The sequence below is a fragment of the Hippocampus comes genome, unplaced genomic scaffold, assembly GCF_001891065.2.
Source record: "Hippocampus comes isolate QL1 unplaced genomic scaffold, H_comes_QL1_v1.1 scaffold470, whole genome shotgun sequence".
NCBI classification, from domain to species: Eukaryota; Metazoa; Chordata; class Actinopteri; order Syngnathiformes; family Syngnathidae; genus Hippocampus; species Hippocampus comes.
Window position 1 is genome coordinate 206,453 of NW_017805536.1, and position 19,386 is coordinate 225,838.

The following is a 19,386-nucleotide window of genomic DNA, read 5'->3' on the forward strand; positions in this document are numbered from 1 at the left end:
TTTTGACTTCAAGATGGCGCCACGTGAGTGGCTGCCTTTCCAGCAGCTCCTATATTTTGTTGTTCTACTTCTTCCATTCATAACTTTGCTGCTGTGAATTGGGAATTTCTCCATTGCGAGACTAATAAAGGTTTTCTTATCTTATCTTATCTTAAAATGCCTTGACTGTCAACTCACTGGCACCAAGGGCGTAAATAAAGCGCAAACAGCCAATCCAAATTCTACCCTGGCAACTTCAGTGAGAGCACATAAATCATCTAGCACAAGCAACATGTCGTAACCTATGATAAATGTGAAAAGCTTCAAAATCATATTCCCCATATAGGCTTTTGTGAAGGAAAATAACATCTATGTTCTTGGTCCAGCAACCCATGTGCTTTTGGGGTCTATAATAAAATACAAGCTTGGCTCTTCTCTGCAAAATTTGTGGCGTCAAAAATAAAATATTTCACACTACAGCTCTGGGTCAAGATAAGGGCGGCGGATGATAATACTGTACTCTGCCAGATATTTTGTTTCTTCGATTTTAATCCTTTCGGGGCCAGCGGTTACTACAGTGGACAGCCTATCATGTTATCAGGTTACATGAAATATTACATGTAATATATTACAGGTGCATGAAAGGGTTAATACATATTTTATATGTCAGGTAACTGGTTATAATTAAATGCAGGAATTGTGTGGTCTTGGTGTTCACTGTGTAGGAGCCTTTGGAACAGTAAATACCGGTTAGTGTTTGCTCAATTACTCACACCAAGAAAAAATATCAGACTTCTTTTTTGTGTAAAATGCACTTAACATACACTGAAATGCATTCTGCTTTTTATTGGATTTCCCCCCTATATTATGATATACAGGGAGTGGCTAATCCGGAGCACCGTGGAGAACTCCCAGTGGGCGAGTGTTACTTCGAACTGCAACAAAGCATGCTGGGAATGATGAGTCTCCAATGCAGCATTGTAAAGCACTAATGACATAAAAACTCCTTGGTTGTCTCATTCACAAACTGCCACACATACGCTTGCATTCGTCCATAAAAAGATTTGCACACACTTGACATGCCAGTCTAATTCACATGCATGCAAACACATTATTCGGATTTGCCGTCGTCTTCGAATATTTTGTTTCAGTATTTTATGTGACGTTCTTCAATATTCCTGTTGCTGCATGATTGTCAAGTTAGCGTTGGTCTGCTAAGATGTTTGAGGGGATGGTAAGACATTTTAGATTGATACGCTAATAAGTGATAAGGGTAAAGTTTTATTTTAATCATCATTAATATGTTGGAGCTTAATATCATATTTTTATTCCCTGTCTATTCTTCCCACTCAGCATGGGCCATTTTTCAATAGACTTGGTGTGTGCATGAGTGTGTGTGTGTGTGTGTGTGTGTGTGTGTGTGTGTGTGTGTGTGTGTGTGTGTGTGTGTGTATTTGAATGTGTAATAGATACATACACAGAGATGCTTTGACTGTGCAAATTGAACACAGTGTGTATCAAGGCTCAGTATGCGCATCCTGAAGCTTTGTTGCTCTGCCAACAATGCCTCTATGGGCCTGACACATGCAACCCCCCCCCCAACACACACACACACACACAGGCTACTGCTGACAGATCTCACACGGCCCCAGAGCCCCGACAGTCCACTTCCCATTGCATGACAGATGACAGTCCTTTTCAAGGCTCCTGACTATGTTCTGCGGGTGCCTTCCCTGTAGCAGGCTCGGCTTCTTCCTTGCCAACCCACCGCCCACTCCCCTCTGCACCCACACCCCCTTCCCTGACGCAAACGCTGCTCACCAAGCACAAAGAGAAGATGATAAGCTTTCAATTAGGCAGGGCTCAGGGGGATTTTCCAGCTGCCTTTGGATGTACTGTGAGAGCGGGCTCTCTCGTCCACATGTGGGGAGCAGAGAAGAGCTCTCATCTGGAGGTATACTGCACATGAGCTTCTTTTTATAGCCCTTCTCAGTTCCTGCTTATGCTGTTCTTCCGAATATTGTAACTGCCCAGGAAGTATGGAAACATGTGCCCGGCTGAAAGGGCTCCTGTCAGGATAAGGTCGTCGTGAAAAGCTGAATGAGATGACTGATCAAATATTCAACCGTAAAAAAAGCACCGCAATATCTGTCCATTTTTTTTTACAGTCTACCATCCCATGGTTTTAATATTCAATCAAGTCAAAGTCCCTTGGGAAAGGTAATTACTGCAAACTTGGGAGTAGAGTAAGAAAAAAAAAAAGTAGTATTAAGGAATGAGTACTTCATGGTGTTACTACTACGGTACCTTTATTACGAACTCTAATTAAGGCCTCAACATTGTCTGCTGACCTCTCCTACCCCAAACGAACCCATGTGAAAAAAGGGGTTACAACCGGCTCAGTTTGGATGCATGGTACATGACCAGAAGTCTATTTTCTAACCAGAGTGGTGGTGGGAACACAGGCTGCAGTACAAAACCAAGATTCCCACAGATTGATCGTGAAACACAGGGGCCAGGGGCTGAGAAACCACCAGAGCTGTGATGCAACTGTTCTCACACTGACGCCTGGTGCTGCTTCGAGGACTGCCAGCGGGAAACGGAAGGAGAAAAAGAAGCACGGTTCTCCAAGTGGAGATCCCAGCGAAGGTAGTTTCTCATCAATGTCGGGTCTACAGAGACCGCTCTGTATTACAATGCAGTGGGCAATGCCTTGTTCCCACAGTGGATCTCTTCTCCATGGATTTCGGACTCATTGGACCCAGAGGACCCACTGAGAAGGGGCGCTTGCTAAAACACAGAATCACATACAGGTCAATTCAGAGAGAGGCGACATATATTTTAGTTGAGGCGCAACGCTCACAAATGGGATCCTCTTGGTACGGCTCAATTGTGTGGCACGTCGAGGCAACGAATCATTCGGACCCAAATTCACACCAATGGATTATGTACAGCCGTTAGTTAACATAACGTGCTTGTTTTTTGTTTGTTTTTTTTAATGTGGGAGAAAGCCAGCACACCCAGAGAAATCCCATGTGTGAACATGCTGAGATTTGAACTTTTCAACTGTGAGGCAGACATAACCGCTATTACACCATGCTGCCTGCATAAAGAAAGAAATTTCCCCAAAAGGCACAATTAAAAACAATGACCAACTGTAAAAGCGAAAATACTCCTGAATGTCAATTGACATTGAAAAATATACTCATTAAACATTCACCGTCTGCTGTGTTGATGGCTTGAATTCAAGGCAAAATGCACGTACATTAAGTTTCTTTTTCGGAAAAGAACTACGGATGAGGCTGAAGTGTGAGGTCATACATGCTTTTTTTTTCTTGGTAAACAAAAGAATACAAATAATGCTGACCTATCTGTCCTCTCATTAATTTCTAGGAAGGCAGAAAGTCAAAACCAGAAACGCCTTCATAGAACTCCACAGACCACATTATGGTGGACCGGTGGCTGAGATCTCAAAGGGCAACACTGACTAAAACCACAAAAACATGTCTGAATGCATTTAAGCTTGTCTTGGTACGAAATGACCACAAGTGTCTCCACCCAATTAGCCTTTCATTCAGTTAATTAGTTGGGGTGAACCAGAACTCTGTAAAGCTCAAGAACTTGTCGTCTTATCGGATTTGTGTTAACTGGACTTAAAGTGGAAACTGCGCATTTGCAATGAACCAAAATATGGTTTTACTAAAAGAGTGGGTCAGTTTCCCAGAAACAATGTGAGTCGTTTCCCATGCACGTTCATGAGAAATGACACAATATATATTTTCTCTCTCTCACTTTTCTCACACAGAAAATCAGAATAACGATCTGTGCATGTGCACGCTGCTTCCTCTATAAAACAGGAAATTATCATCCACACGCATACGCACGGAGCACAACGGCACGCGCTGCAGCTCTGTGCCAGCCTTTTTTTTTCCGTGTCTTTAGTGAAACGATGAGGAGGGAAACATCGAGTATTAGATCCCAGTGGAGCAGGTCTCTCACTTCCTGCTCGGCCCAGGGGAACACGCTCAACTGTAGTTCACATCAACAATTTTTCTATCGGTCTTTCTGCCTTACTGTTTTTATCAAGCGCGCAAGCAAACTGAAGATGATTGTTCAAGTCTGTTTTAAGTCATGTGGGAATGCAAGTGTCCGTCGCCTGATATTGTTCCTCCAATTACTTCCCACTACTCTGTTCCCAAGCAGTAAAGGCAAACACAGTTTAACGTTCAGTAGTTTCTGAAATCAATCGTTTGTCAAAGGGCAGACGAGCAAACTGCATGACAAAAAGAAAAGCAGTCACAAGCTTAATGTTATGGTAAAGAAATCAGTGAAAATTGAATTGTTGGCAACTACGGAGTGTTCTCCAAGGGACAGAAAAACGATGGCAATTTTAAGAGCCCTTGACCGACATGGGTGCTACATCATTCCATTTTCAATTGCGGCCCAAAGAATCTTTTTGCATTCTTTTTTTCATGGTGCTTTCAATCTCCTGCTAAAAAGTGATTACTGTGATTCTCTCCTCAGTATGCTGTGTGCAAGTGTGTGTGTGTGGCAGTGTTACACACACCCATGTCTGGCCATGGGTGGCCACGGGCCCCTGCAAACCCGTTCCCATGGTTCCATGATTCCACTATATTCACTACCTCAGGGGACACCTCCCACTCACTGGTTTGTTTTCATCCTTAATGGGAGATCATCTTACACTCTTTATCGCGTGTGTGTTTGTGTGCGTGTGTGCATATGTGTGTGTGACATAAACAGTTTGTGTGTGTGTTTTTTTGTGTGCAATGTGCATGCACCTGCACAGACAAAGACAAAGTATTGCTGAAGTGTGTATGCTTGTGTGTGTGTGTGTGTGTGTGTGCGCGTGTGTGTGTGTGTGTGTGTGTGTGTGTGTGTGTGTGTGTGTGTGTGTGTGTGTGTGTGTGTGTGTGTGTGTGTGTGTGTGTGTGTGTGTGTGTGTGCGCGCTCGCGCGCGTACTCGCTGGTGAACTTGTGTTCATGCATGTGTGTCAATATGCTTATCATGGTTTTATTTTCCAGGGGTGTACAACATACTTATTTAAGTACCTGAAAGGAATAATTTTTTTTCAAAACACACATACAGTTTCACTTAAAGATATTCAATCCTCATTGTAAATAATAATCACAGAACCAGTATTTTTTTTCAAACTCGTGTACACCACACTTCTCATCCTAGTGGAGACCAACGTGACGAGTTAGTTTGTTTTTACAGATAGACTGACGAATGATTATCTAAGCCGGTTTAGTTGAACACAAGAAAAACAAAGTATTTGCATGCACAAAAATCAATTTAAAAATGAACTGCACACAGTACAGAAAGAAATATAAATTATAAATATAAATATAAGATCTAAGCATATATGCAACTGCTACCAATGAGGATACGAGATGTACCACGGTCATGCCGAACGTGAGACAAGCTATTCTCGCAACGCAAAGTCAATGCAGTTTGCGTAGATAAGGGTGAATCTGTATAGCTACTAGAGAGTGTGCTAACTATGTCACATGAACAGCACAGACATGCCAGGTAAAAAGTGGACAAACAATCCATCCATCCATTTTCCGTTCCGTTTATTCTCACAAGGGTCGCGGGGGGTGCTGGAGCCTATCCCAGCCGTCTGCGAGCAATAGGCGGGGGACACCCTGAACCGGTTGCCAGGCAATCGCAGGGCACACATAGACGAACAACCATCCGTGCTCACATTCACACCTCGGGAGAATTCAGAGTCTTCCATAAACCTGCCACACATGTTTTTGGAATGCAGGAGGAAACCCGAGAACCCGGAGAAAACCCACTCAGGCCCGGGGAGAACTTGCAAAAACTCCACACAGGGAGGCCGGAGCTGGAATTGAACGCGGTAGATGAACAACCATCTACACTCACACTCACACCTCGGGACAATTCTGAGTGTTTGATCAGCCTTGCCATGCATGTTTTTGGAATGTGGGAGGAAATCGGAGTACCCGGAGAAAACCCACGCAGGCACGCCGAAAACATGCAAACTCCACACAGGAAGGCCGGAGACGGGATCGAACCCACGACCTCTGCACTGTGAGGTCGACGCACTGGACCACCAGGCCGCCCGTGGACAAACAATGTAGAGCAAAATAGTCTTGACTCTGTGGACAGTGGAACTTGTACAACAGAAATACAAGCGAAAAAGGAGCATTGAACCAAGATAGCAATAGTTTTCGCAAAAGCCCGGGGCCGTCTGAATGACTGGCGATGTTCATGCATTTTTTTTCTTTTTTGGATAAAGATTCTTGGCCTGTAGACACCAGACATCTTCATTTCTTTTCCCTTTATTTCTGCCCATAAGGCATGGAGAACGAGATCGAGGCAAGAACATTTGTCTGGAGATGTCCTACAGAGAGCATTCATATTTGGGAATAATTGCTTTTAAGTGCTGAGCTCTTGAAGCCAGATCAGCCACGGAACAAAGAAGGCTTGTGGGGGGGGACGGAAAATGAAGAAGCTACATTCAAGGCCTGGTAATGAAGGGGTTTTCCAAAGAGATGACAGCGAGGAGGCGGATCAGAGGGTTACATGGGAGAGGTAACGTTGGGAGAATATATCAGATCAAGGGTTGGAAAATATCACTTTTGTGATGACCTTATCTTATGACATGGTTGTCTAATCATAGATTTATTTCATCTTAACTTTGGAGATTAATTCCAATTATTTAAAGCGTAAAAAAAAGGAACTCAGTTCACGCAGATTTTACTTTGGCGAATCATCTCAGCCCTAAAAAAACCTGCTCAAGTTACCTCAGCGGGGCCTCGCAAATCATTGAATGTTATGCTCGTGGGCAGAACTGAACCCGGAAGTGAAAAATTGTGAGAAGAATATAAGATGCCTACAACATTTGTTTTTGACAAAAAAAAAAAATAATAATCAAAAATCAAAGGAAGCTATTGGACCAGTCTTTGAATCGAAATATAATTTTACATTCCTTTCTAGATTTTACTCAAGTAAATATCTGTGACAAGCTTCATAGAAAATATTAGTAGAAAATGTGCCTGAGCAAAATTATAGAAATTAAGCAATAAATTACCAGTAGTTACAAACAAAATGATCATTTGACATTGATAATTATTTTATTTTCTCCTTAGTGTGATGCACGCAGACATTTTCGACATTCATCATATTATGTTCATGACTGGATGTTTATCTGAACTGGACTGCAAAACAACGAACTCAGCAAGGCCTGCCACAAACAAGGCAGCACTGGAAATGTTTTATTTTGGCAAAACTACTCTAGATGTTGCCACTATTCTTTGAAATGTGTTGGATTTTTTTTTTTTTTTTTTTTAAACTACAAGTGTATAGACCTCTTCCAAGTCAACCAGTGCTACTTTGGATCAGCCCCAAATTATGCAACTCTACTTTAACGATAAATGATTATTTTATGCTACAACAGAAGTGTTTGTTTTGTGAGTGTGTCTGCAAGATGAACTGTGCATCATGTTCTGAGGCTCCCCATCCAATACGTTTTACTGTAGTGGATCATATTTTTTTTCCATAAAAAGATTGAAGCCATTGTTTCGTGCCCAGATCAAGTCTAGCGCAAGCGCAGTCTAGCATAGGTGGAGGTTTTTTTCTTTTGGTATTTTTGTAAGCCCATATCCCACTTTGTGGCTAATATTTGCAAACTTAGTGAATGTTGATTTCTCGTCAGAGTTCATTCAAGGTTGCAAACAGTCGCAAAGACTGTTTTAATGGTCTCTTGTTGCCAAGGTGGAAGGGGGCGTTTGCTTCGTTGTGGGAGGGAACGAAGGAGACTTGTTTGCCATCCAATGGAAGTGGCTCCCCTCATTACCTTTAAATTCAGCGCTGAGAGAGGCCTACCCAGCCGCCGTGCCACTGGGATGGGAATCATATCAGTAAAATTGGGATTATAATTCCATTATCAATTCTGTTTAATGATTACATTCTTTATCATTTCTCTTATCAATACTTTTGTGGGGAAAAAGGAGACCAAACAAGTAGATTAGCATCCACTTAATTTCTGGAAAAATTTACAAAACACAACCTACATTATTCTGCGTCCAGTAAGATTTTAACACTCTGATAAAAATGTAACTAGGTCAGCCAGTGACAAATACAATCAACTCAAGTCCAACTGTGATCTGGGAATTCACTCTTCTCTGCCTCGGTGAAAGGAGAAAAGGAGGAGGGAGACTGGAATGAGTGCTGCCAGCCTCTGAGCCAGTTATACTGCGTCTCTCACCACAACACATTCCACAATAACGGTTAAGATGGCACAAACATAGTTCCCAATAGTATTGCCAGGATAGGACGCAGTTACGTTGCCACTGTTGCTTGGGTTGAGCACTCCAGAGCCGATCAAAAGGGTGACAAGTTATTGCATGCTATGTGTGCAAATGCTTTTGCACATTGGTCGCATTTTTTCCTGTAGATAAAATAGTTGCAAGTTGCCCTCTTTTTGTAAAATGTAAAACTTTCGAGTGTGCATTCAGCGACCCGTTTGTTGTTAACCACAACTAGTAAATAACGTCGCTACACAACATTCTCGGTGATGTAATTCACTCCTATGAGAACTGATAAAGTAATCATTAAGAAGAACGGCAAACGATGCCAAGGAATTTAAACGCTGGGAACTGATTCCCATCCCTACCTGCTGCCTGCTGCCTCGCTGTCATACCCTCTTTGCCTGCCTATGGTGACAGAAGCAGGATGCCCTGTGAGTCTGCAATTTTAAAAAAATATAAAAGTGTGTGTGTGTGTGTGTGTGTGTGTGTGTGTGTGTGTGTGTGTTATATGTATGTATGTACACACACACACACACACACACACACACACACACACACACACACACTTTTACCGTAAGTTGTGAAACAATTCTTTTTTTATCTTTTCTTTTCCTGAGAAGTGCCATACCCCTCTGCTCCAGTCATTCGGTGTTATGCCAAACAGTGGCCCTGCAGTTTTCGTTTTGCGGTTTCTGGAAATGTCCCCACTTTTCCGGCCGTGCTCCAATTTTCTTTAAATACAACAGTAATTGGTTTGATTTCCTACCTCCGGCCTGTTGGCGAGGGGGGTTACGAGGAGTTGTGGGAGCTAGTGAGGGCCAGGCAAAGGGGACCGCAGCAGGCGGCCCACACGCTTGGGTGGTAATATAGTTTGGAATTGAGTGCCAGCTCCACGATTGCTTGTTTTGATGCTGTTTATGGGCAGATCCTGGAAGCCCATCAATGGAAACGTTCATAAATCAGCAAATCAGCCAAAGCACTCCAAGATACTCAATATTTGGTCTCGGTAGACATATTGAAAGAAACAATAAATAACATTAAGTGAGCAATTAACGTCTTGTGTCTTGAGCCTTGAGAAAGGAATGTAGTTTGGGATACATTGTTGAATTTTCTTGAAGCCTCATGTCGAGAAATATCCAAACGTTTTTCTGAAGGTTGTGCTAATCCTCTGGAAGCTACGACCTCCTCACAGTTGCCGTGTTGAGCTTAAGAACAAAAAGGATCACAAACCCAAATATCAAAACCAGTCATGATCAAAAGAGCTATTCGGGGGTTGGGGGTGGGGGGCTTAGGACAAAGGGGACTGCGCAGGCATGAGTAATCAAAAAGTAAATATTAGATTGTGTCCAAGCTCATTGTTCCGGCCCTCTAGTATTTCCTGCCTCTGTCATCAGACGTGAGCAACTATCCAAAAGAGGCCGCCTGAGATATGTGCAGTATTTGTCCCGGAGTGCCGCTGATATATGTCCAGATGGCAGTGGCGGTGAAGTAAGAATACTGGAAAATCTCAGCAAGCACATACACCAGACGAAAAGAATTGCCACTGGACTCAGGAGTAAAGCATACGATTTCCAGTGGGTTGATTGGTCGCAGAAGCCACAATTAGAGGGCTCCAAAGTCAGTGGTGATTTTAACACTGTACGCAGCCCTCCTGATGCCTGAACTATTAAGATTGCACAAGGGAGAAACTGGAGCTGTATGGTGAAAAGTCTCAGTCTCGGGTATGAGAGGTGTTGATTTTTTTTTTTTTTTTGCTGTCACCAGGGGCGACCCAGAGAAGACTAGGGAGAGCGAGTCCAAGGCCAGTGCAGCTTTTTACTGTCCAGTGAGGAGACAGTGGAGGACTTTGACTCGTTCCAATGTCTGGAAAATAAAACAGACACTTTTCCAACTAAAGCATGATTCTGAGGTATGTGGTCCAACCACAGAAGAAATGGACCCAGGAGGCTTCCGTAAGGCTCGTGTGCTAGTGCAAAGCGCACGTCGCGTCTTTTCTAAAAACGGCAGGAGCGCTCACATGCGCACACACATAAAATGATGTGCGGCTTTCCCGGCAAGCGACGGTCCTCTTGGTGGAAAAATATGGTAACCCATGCATTTAAGCCCAGAGCTTTGATGGATTGCAGAGACATTGCAGCATTAAAGTCAGGCAGAGCTTTGGGAAACTAGTGGATGATAATATCCGGGGAGAAGAGGAGTTTGCTGAGTGTCATGGAACAGTGCACTGGAGACAAGGCGCCCACAAAGAATACCGGTCACTGAAAAGCTGAGAAATGTCAGATAGCATGCTAATATTGGAAATTCCTTGAAAACAATCATGTTGGTTAGGACGTCATAGGACAGGATGCTTGAGAGAAAAATCAGATTGTCCATTAAGGTGATGGTGTCCCAACAATTGGATTAGACAGCGGGAAGATTCCATGCCATATTGGAACACCACATTGTCATTTTGTCTTCGTGGTCCAATACGTAGAATAAACATTGGCCAACAAAAATAGGGAAACTGAGCGGACTCAAGCTGAATAGCGATTCTCTTTTTTGACAGACGTTTTTGAATCAGTTGAATATATATTTTAAATATGCCTAAATGTGTGTACTGGATGCATCCGTTTGTGTCAACCCAATCACATACTGTAGATTCAAGTGGTCATTGTGAATTTCATATGCCAGCGTGTGCATGCCGTGAAAGCCAGACCTACCCAATAATTACAGTGATCTGAAACAGTGAAAACCACAGTGCCTTTCCATGCAAAAAAAAAAAAAAAGAAAAAGAAAAGGCACAACCTTTATAAAAACAAGATGGTTTTGGAAGTAGAACCAGGCGTCAGCTCAAAAACAAAAAAGACTCCCGAGTTCCACAACACCCAACCAGTTATCCCCCTTATTCGGGGTACCTTTACACAGCAACCACATCGTAAAAACAGGAACATTTCTTCTTTGCGTCACACAAGAACACCATGAAGAAGATCCGGTAATACTGTTTGTATGCCGGACCAGTGGATGGTGATGCCCCTTTGTACAGACAACCACTCCATTCTCAGCAGTCCATGGAAACGATAATGTGTTGTTTTTTTCTTTACGACCACTGCTGATTTTTTATCATTTTTCAGTTAAAAATGATGCCGTGTAAACAGCCTCCTAGTAATGAATGCCTTGCCGCAATACATTTACAGTAGACACATCTGGACACATCTGAACGAGCTCCGTAAAGCCACTTTTAATATTGGAAATTCCTTGAAAACAATCATGTTGGTTAGGACGTCATAGGACAGGATGCTTGAGAGAAAAATCAGATTGTCCATTAAGGTGATGGTGTCCCAACAATTGGATTAGACAGCGGGAAGATTCCATGCCATATTGGAACACCACATTGTCATTTTGTCTTCGTGGTCCAATACGTAGAATAAACATTGGCCAACAAAAATAGGGAAACTGAGCGGACTCAAGCTGAATAGCGATTCTCTTTTTTGACAGACGTTTTTGAATCAGTTGAATATATATTTTAAATATGCCTAAATGTGTGTACTGGATGCATCCGTTTGTGTCAACCCAATCACATACTGTAGATTCAAGTGGTCATTGTGAATTTCATATGCCAGCGTGTGCATGCCGTGAAAGCCAGACCTACCCAATAATTACAGTGATCTGAAACAGTGAAAACCACAGTGCCTTTCCATGCAAAAAAAAAAAAAAGAAAAAGAAAAGGCACAACCTTTATAAAAACAAGATGGTTTTGGAAGTAGAACCAGGCGTCAGCTCAAAAACAAAAAAGACTCCCGAGTTCCACAACACCCAACCAGTTATCCCCCTTATTCGGGGTACCTTTACACAGCAACCACATCGTAAAAACAGGAACATTTCTTCTTTGCGTCACACAAGAACACCATGAAGAAGATCCGGTAATACTGTTTGTATGCCGGACCAGTGGATGGTGATGCCCCTTTGTACAGACAACCACTCCATTCTCAGCAGTCCATGGAAACGATAATGTGTTGTTTTTTTCTTTACGACCACTGCTGATTTTTTATCATTTTTCAGTTAAAAATGATGCCGTGTAAACAGCCTCCTAGTAATGAATGCCTTGCCGCAATACATTTACAGTAGACACATCTGGACACATCTGAACGAGCTCCGTAAAGCCACTTTTTGGAGATCCAAAAGCTCTTGGGGCGATAACTTACTATCGCACTTGAAGCCTTGCAACAAAGACTTTGGCTTCTTACTTAAACCAAAGCTGCCTGTAGAGGCCTAATGGAAATCTAAAAGCCATTAGCAGATCTTAGCCAACACAAACTCTGAACATAAGCTTTGAAGGGGCCCGATCAATAGACCGTTATTTCCTTTGCTCCTCCGGTGTTAATTCTAAAAGTCACGGGATCATCTGTGGACAAAGGTGAGTAAAGTAGACTTTTTGGTTAGGAGCAACTCGCACCTGCAGAATAACAACCATCAGAGATCGGACATTACGGCCAGTTTAGCACAAAGTTGATTGCCTCTCACTCTAGGCTTGTCTCATTTATTTCCATGGGACTGAAGGTGTTTCATGGAGAACTTGAAACAAAAATATTGGCATTTGGAACAGAGATCCAGAGTCAGTTGGGGATGTGTGAGAGAAATATGATGTTGTTTCACCAATCGGCGACTTGGTGGGGAGGAGTTGACTGAGGAGTTTTTCTGCTTTGCGGGGTTGGACTTGGCACCGCCTGGCAGGAAAATAAAGCCAGCGACTTCAAGATGGATGACAGAGACAAAACTTCAAAGGCTTGAACTCAAGTTCTATGCTGTTCCGAAAAGTGAACCTGCTAGTTCAGTTCAGCACAAACCGTATCGCTACATTACTGCCACACGCAACGCACAACTGAGAATCCGTGACAAAATGCACTTACTGAGTGATTTTTTTGGATGACAGATATGAAACTATCCATTTTACATGCTCACATCAGTAAGTCTTAACATACCAGACAGGTATTCACCGCAGGCTTGACACACTGAAGCAATATCACCTGCCAGGTAAAGCCAAGGTGGTGGGCGTGGTTGTTGACACAACCAAGTCTTTTGTGTTCAACAGTTTTCCCGTCACAGACAAAATAAAACAGGCAGCAATTGTATGCCCATAAAGAGACTAAACATCCCGACAAAAGGCCAGTCGGTGGCCCGACGTACCTGACGTCACACAGTGTCTTACAATTACACAGTTGAAACAGGACTAAAAGAGATGCCCTTTTTGTGTGTGTGTGTGAGACTTTGAAGCCTTACCACCCACATGTCTTTTTATCCAAACACACCCTCCTTTTGCACACAAACATCGCTGTGCTTGCTTCCTGTGAAAAAGTGCTGACAGTGGAAAGCAAATGGAGCCAAAACCTGCAGGAAGATTCTATGGATTATTCTGGCCTCTAGTGGTTTAAATGGTGAACTGCAACATGTTGAAACCCTCCCTCGGTCTTTACCAAGCAACTTCAGTCGTTAACCGCAGCTCCGCCACAGGGTGTAACAGCAGGACCCACATGGGGTGAGTGGCCAGTCAGGGATGGGGGCAAAACAGCTTTTGTGAGCAGCCCAAGGGGGTCTACCACAGACGCCTATCTTCCCACCACAGTAGCCACTGAGCCCCAGAGAGAAAAAGCCACCCCACCACATTTTAATGAGGGCTAAAATAAACAACGTGAGCCCACAAAACCCACCCTGACAGGTTGACTGGAGGCATCGGCGGAGGGCAGATAAGCCGGGCTTTTACTTGGTGGTTTGGGAGTCGATGGCCTTGCGGAGGAACCACCAATAATCATGCAAAGGCAATTGTGAAGGTGTAAGGTCAAACAAACACATTGAGGAAAGCACGGTTTCATCAAAGATCATTTTAAAAGTAAAACTGAAATAAGTAGCGCGGTAATATTTGAATTCTGTCGAATCGCACAAGCACGATGGGCACGCACAGTATAAAACATCCAACAAAAACAGTACAGTGGACCCCCCGCATACTCCCGGTTCAGCACCCACAGATTCACCCATTTTGGAATTTGTTTTTCTTTTATTTGTTTATTTCTTTATTTGTTTTTGGGGAAAACACACAGGGCAGTTTTATCCAGCGGCCGGCCCATTCCCTATCCGTGAAGAACAGCAGGGGTCCAATGTATTGATTGACGTAGTTACACAGGCATTCTTTCATGGCATGTTCCATGATTTAAATGTGTCATAAATAAATAACATAATTTCAAAAGGAATTTGCAACTACCTGTTTCAACAAAAAATGCATTTACTAAGAATATTTTGGGTGAAAGACGTGACTGTATTTTATGCTGGATGTTTATTTTAAATTTTAAATCAATTAAAAAGACATTGTAATTACTTTAATATTGTATTTAAGCAATTGTAATCTGAAAGCACAATTTGATGTCTCAAAAATAAAATAAAATAAAAAAGCACACACAAATATGTAACCTTTAAAACACAAGTCATTTATTGCAGTCTTGACACCAGATGCTCAAATCCTGACATTAACAGCATTTGAAACCATTTTAAAAGCTTAAATATCTAAGAATATTCTTGGGTTTCATGCTTTCCACCAATGTGCCACTCTGAATTACTCTAAGCACCCTGATGTGTCATGCAGAACAATCAAAAGCTTATTTATGACTTATATATGCCCAGCAGACAAAACCACTGTGTTCCAGCCCGAAAAAAAAATACATTTGGATTGATGGGTTAATGACAGCTAGTAAGATTTTAAGGCATTTGGAAAGAAAAACACACCTTTGCTGGAAGTTCAGCATGGCCTTAGCACTCCTCTAACCAGCTGCAGCTGAAGATTTTTCAACACAGATGCCAATGTAACCTCTGAATGAAAGCCAACATTTCTGAAGGGCCAAATAAAGGACATGCTGAGCATTATGTTGCAAAATACACTTGAGCCATGAAGGTACCAACATACGACAGGGTTCGGTGCACGTCATTTTTACTTCCAAGTTCCGTTCATTCTGTCTGCCTGGCACACGTTGTCACGCGACATCAAGAGGATTATATCCAAATGTACGCAATTCATAAATATTGTGCATATGGGCTGCATGGTAGTAAAGTGATTAGCACATCTGCTTTATAGTTTTGAGATTCTGGTTCAATTCTCAGCTCCGGCCTTCTCATGTAGAGTTTGGATGGTCTCCCTGTGGGTTGCAGTGGTTTCCTCAGGGTCGTCAGGCTTTGACTCACATGTTAGGTCCAAATCAGTGCAGGTTGCAGTTGTAGTTCAGGGGCCACAAATTGGTTGATGGGATGTTGAGTGGGCTGTACCAGTAAATTCATAGCATAACTACCTAAGACCTTTGTTTTAATGCAAAGCAATTGAATCTCAAATTTACATTCTCAAAACCTAAAGTGACTCCCAATCTCGACAAAGTAAAAGTAAGAACTCTGTACAGGTACAAAAGAATGTGATCAAATGCCCTGTAATTAAATGTATACTTTTTGGGATTGTGACGTCCACATTGATGACGTAGGCTCCATGTTGGGGTTTACAGAAAACCCACAAAATCTGACCAATACCTACTTTTTAAATCCCACCACCTGCTGCAACACAAACTGGCACATGTCACAAAACCGACGGACTACCTCTTCAGGTCAAGACTCGGCTGTCTCCCTCCACCTCATACGGTAATTGCACTTTTTTGAGGATAAATTGTATGTGGCCATGGAAAAAAAAATGATGAAATAGATATGTTTTCTTGTTCATTTTAATGTCTGGTGCCACCAAAAGTGTATCAAGTGACTAATTGACATCAAAGAAAACAGGGAATGCCTAAAGCAGCGCTTTTGGCAGTATGGTAAAATGCCACAACTATTGATGCAAGAACTTGTGAAGTGAGTTTGGTTGTTTTAGAAAAAAAAAAATTTGGAAAATGTCTCAATTGTCCCTTAAATTCAGCTCAGATAAGCTGCAATGTTTTTGTTGTCATTAATATAATTCGTCCAAACAAATACCTTTAGGTGTACAGTACTAGGCCGGTGGCTCTAAAACGTTTTTCAGTGATGTGATCTGGGAATTTTTTTTATTTCTATCCAGGAACCCCGTAAACAGCACAGAGTATTTTTTGGATGGAGGAAAAACAAAAAAACAAAAAACCTCAAACTAAAAGAGCGTGCTGTGCCTTCAGTGTCTGATTTATTAAAGTTTGGAACTCCAATTGTAGTGATATCCATAACGATTTGTAAATGAAAATATATAAGAGACCCCTCCCACAAATAAACAATGAATTTAATTATAAAGATTTGTGCGCATAAAAATAATTAATCATAGTGTCCTTCCTTTAGATCATAGTACAGATCTGTTCTCAAAAAGAATTTATCCGTCTGCCGCGTGGCAGTCCCGGCCGGAGCCTATCCCAGTTGACTGCAGGCGGTAGGCGGGCTACACCCTCAACTGGTTGCCAGCCAATCGCAGGGCACACACAGACAGAAAACCATCCGCGTTGACAATCACACCTAAAGACAATTCCGAGTGTTCCATTATCCTGTCATGCATACTTTTGGAATGTGGCATGAAATCGGAGTACCCGGAGAAAACCCACACAAGGCACGGAGAGAACATGCAAACTCCACACAGGAAGTTTTCTTTCTTTTTCTCTCCGCACCCCCCCCCCTTTCCCATGGAGGCCATTTTTGTCCAGTGTCTTTCTTTTGGTAGCTTCGTGTGCACTGATCTGAACTGAGACTAGCGTGGTCTGGAGTTCTTTGGATGTTGTTCGGGGTTCTTTTACGACCTCCTGGATGAGTCGTCTTGGAGTAATTTTAGCTGGTCGCCCACTCCTGGGAACGTTTGCCACTGTTCCCAGTTTTCTCCATTCGTGGATAATGGCTGTGACAGTTGTTCCCTGGAGCCCCAGAGTCTTGGAAATGGCCTTTTAACCTTTTCCAGACTGATAGATTTCAATATTTTTTTTTCTAATTTCTTCTTGAATTTCTTTGGATCGTGGCCTGATTGCGTTTGTTTCTTGAGATCTTGTAGCCGACTTCACTTTGTCTGACAGATTCTATTTATGTGAGTAATTGATTTAACAAATGTGGCGCGAAGGTGTTGCCTGTGAAACTGAACTCGACTTTCCCCAAAACGGTGGTTTGTCACCGTTACTTTGTGATTGAACAAGGGCGTGGGGTTGCAGTTACTTTTTCACATAGGGCCAGGTAGTTTTGGATGTTTTTGTGCCTTCAAAACTTAAATTGGCTTTTACAAATCTGTGTGATACTAAAATTGGTTTGATGAACTGAAACCTTTGTGTGTGATAAATATGCAAAGAACACAGAAATCAGGAAGGGGCAAATTTCTCCGCACTGGAATTAACTGTTGTCTTGCATCCCAAAACAGTGATGGGATCCTTGGTTGGGGCATACATTATAACTTAAGGATAAATACCTGGTTTTCCAAACTAACAGCCAGGCTAACGCTGTTCTATCCAGCCTATGTAGATGAAATGACGATGCCTGCTCGTATGAGGGGTAATACACCAATTACAGCCATAAGTGTCCACTTGTGATTGATTCAAGGCCCTGAGTATACAATGAATTGGTCGAATGGGAGTATTCAGATGCATTATACACAAACCATATAAATAAATATATATATATATATCTGTCCGGTAGAAAAATCAAAGACTTGTGTAGTTAGTTTAAAAGTGAAAGTTTATGTTCATGGCATAATTATTAATCAAGATTGTATGCTTATTTAATTTTTGTTCTATCTTTGCCGGCGGGATGATAAATGCTCTTCAATGGGATGGCAAAAAGGGGCAATCAACACATGTGGTGGACCTGTTGCCAATCATACAACAGAATAAGTCATGGCTGCTTGCAAATAACAGCTTTGTGTTCAACTATACAAGCCCAGGTTTGACACTAAGTAGATATGTGGCTAAAGTGAGAAAAGGCCATTATTTCAGGATGCATACTTTCTATATTTTTGTTTGGTGCTGAGAGGTTTGAAATACAATGTAGTTCACTATATGTACCACTAGAGTGCACAATAAAGCTTGGCTGAATAAACGTTCGGAAACACTGATAAATACAGTAATCCTTACTCTCCTTGATGGAAACTCAAGTTATTCATAAGTCTTATACGACGTAAATAGATTGATATGCTTTATAATTCACAACCAATGGGGATAAGAAAACTGGTTATGTGGTCAAAATACGTGCACGTCTGGGTTTTTTTTTGTAAACAATTGACATCATAGTAGCTTATTTTTAGTATTTTGCCTTGTAGGCAATATTACACCACCACATTGCATGTCAAACGGACGGGGTCCACACGCAAAGAACATTTTTCGCATATTGTAGGTCCAAAAGCAAGTAGGCTTAATAGTGTGCACCCTTGGGTGAGATCCTTCACCAGTGTAAATATTTGGCCAGCTGTATAAAGGGGTGTTTTGTAAAAACTCCGCCAAGTGAGAAAACCAGTTTTGCCGATGGGCTGGTGGGGAAATCAATGCCAAACAGAAAATGTTCCCGTGTCTCATTGGGAGAGGAATCACACAAGCAGCAACACAAAAGGAGCAAATATCCATGGAGACAAACATAAAATTTGCAGTACAACAAACTGACACAATCTCCATGTGGATTTTAAAACCAAGAATAGCTTGACGCAATCATGTTACCAGTGTAACGGTGGACACACAGCAGGTACTAACACGGTTCACAACCTCACACTCATTACGAAATTACTCACCAATACCTACCCTGCTGGTAATGAGCGTGTGGTGTCGTGCCTTCTCTTTGCACAAACACAAGCTCACACCCGAGCCTCTTGTCTCGGTAAAGTTCCTCCCTGTGAATTATAAGTGCAGCCCGTGTCTTGATGTTCTCCAGTGACAGCGGAGCACAGACTGGGGTTGAAACTTGACACTTTAACGATCTGGAGAGCATCCAACAACTACAGTACATGGCCCCACAACTTCTGTTTTTGTAAAATGGCAGAAAAGGCTTCTTTGGGCTCCACATCGTGTTGGATTTTGGTATAAGGGTAGGGTAAGTGTGTCTTCATGGGCAGCTCAGAGCGGCTTAACATACACAGCGCACTTGTGAGTCGCTGACAGGGGGAGAAAGTATCCAGCAGACTCGGTCAACCGG